The sequence below is a fragment of the Bos grunniens genome, chromosome 25 (assembly GCF_055505025.1).
Source record: "Bos grunniens cultivar Pamir isolate PY7600 chromosome 25, Bosgru_T2T1.0, whole genome shotgun sequence".
Classification (NCBI taxonomy): Eukaryota; Metazoa; Chordata; class Mammalia; order Artiodactyla; family Bovidae; genus Bos; species Bos grunniens.
Window position 1 is genome coordinate 26,078,175 of NC_141189.1, and position 2,126 is coordinate 26,080,300.

Here is a 2,126-nt window from a genome sequence, read left to right on the forward strand (position 1 = left end):
GCTCCCAGGAGATGCCACTGCTGCTCTCCATGAACCACACGCTGGGCTGAGCATGTCACAAATACTTGTGGTGTTTCCTTCAGAGCAAGGTCATGATCCCATTTACCAAAATCTCCAGCCACCACATATTATCAACACGGATCATTTAGGAGGTTTATTTGCCAAATCAAAGGACCCTCCACTTTTCAAAAGCATTTCCGGTGCCCTGTGTCTGCTGACCCTCCTTGTCCACCTGGTCCATTCACACAGAGGGTGTTTGACATGACAGCAGGGGCCCCTGAAGGACAGTCAGCACACCAGATGATGGAGAGTGGGGAGAAAGCATCCCAACTGTCTTCCGTGTTTATGTTTTTATATCAACTTTTAAAATAAGTCAATTTCGGGGAGGGCTGTTTTATAACAGGGTATATTAGTACAGTAAGTTGTATGTGCATATCACATATAATAAACATGTCATTTCTAAATGAATAAATGTGCATGCTCCAGGGCACACCCCCACAAAGCTTGGAGGCAAGGGATAGACAAGAGTTCTGCTATGGCTGAAAACGGGCCTGGGCTGTGCTCCTAGCATGAGTCAGGCCTTGGCAGGCTTTCAGCCCTGCGTGGGCTGGCAAAGCACACTATGTGGGCACGAGTTAAGTTATTCCTCGCAGGCACAGCTGGGTGGTGCAAAGAGAAAGTGAGTGATTGGGACACGTTTGTGCCCGTGAATGCCAGCCACACAAAGTGTCAGGGCACCTGGCTGAGCATTTCAGGAGAGAAAGGGGGTAGTGTTCAGAGAAGGCCAGGTAAAGACTTGCACAGTATCAATGACAATCACAGCAAAATTTGCTATCATGCATTCAACACCTGCTATTTGCCAGCTTCTATGCTGAGTATTACAGACAAATGATTACATTTAAACTTGGTGAGGTAGGCACTGTTAGTGGGGGTTTCCCTGGTGGCTCAGATGGTCAAGATTATCTGCCTGCAGTGCAGGAGACCTGGGTTCAATCACTGGGTCAGGAAGATCCCCTGGAGAAGAAAACGGCAACCTACTCCAGTATGTTTGCCTGGAGAATCCCATGGACAGAGGAGCCTGGGGGCTACAGTCCATAGTGTGGCAAAGAGTTGGACACGACTGAGCAACAAACACTTTAAGGTAGTTATTATCCCCTATTTTATAAAGGAGGAAAGAGAGGCTCAGAGAGGCAGAGTGACTTGCCTGTGGATACAGGAAGACTCTGATTTTTAGAGGTATCAATTTTTAAATGCAACAAGATTCCAATAAAACACCATCATTTAAGTTTGAACACACTAGAACCGTACACTAACAATAACATTTGCTTCTCTTTGTTGAACACTTCCTCTACATCAAGAACCCTCTACCAGTGCCTTCTTTAACCTCTGAAAGACTGGGGAGGAGTTGCCACACCTGGCCTTCCTCCTCGCTGCAGGGAATCCAGGGCTCAGCAGCAGATGAGGTGGGGACCGGCTGAGCCCAAGTGCTGAGGCCCTGCCTGAAGGGGGCGCCCTCTCAGTTCAGTTCAGTTCAGTCTCTCAGTCGTGTCCCACTGTTTGCGACCCCATGGACCGCAGCACGCCAGGCCTCCCTGTCCAGCATCAACTCCCGGAGTTTACTCAAACTCATGTCCATTGCAGGGAAGGCAATGGCAACCCACTCCAGTACTCTTGCCTGGAAAATCCCATGGACGGAGGGGCCTGGTGGGCTGCAGTCCATGGGGTTGCTAAGAGTCGGACACGACTGAGCTTATATTTTCACTTTGTCTGAGGGCACCGAGATGCTTTGTCTCCTGTGCCAGGCTGGGACGTGCATGTTGCTATTGTCCCATCTTACAGTCCCAAGGGATGCAAACCCAGGCCCAAGGTCACTCGTGGCTTGGAAGCAGGACTGTGCTTCCTCTTAGTTCTCCGAAGCAGGCCGGCCAGGGGCAGCCTTCGGGCTGTCACTCTGAGCTGACCTCGGTGTGCGGGAAGGAGGGAGGTGGGAGAAGGAGGGGAGGGGAGAGGGCGGAGACTGGGGTCTCTCTACCCAGTCCTCCTGAGTTCTGGGCAGGAGAGCCATCGGACCCGGCAGGGCCTCTTTCCCCTGCTCAAGCCGGGAGGCAGCTTTCTCGGGGCCCAGG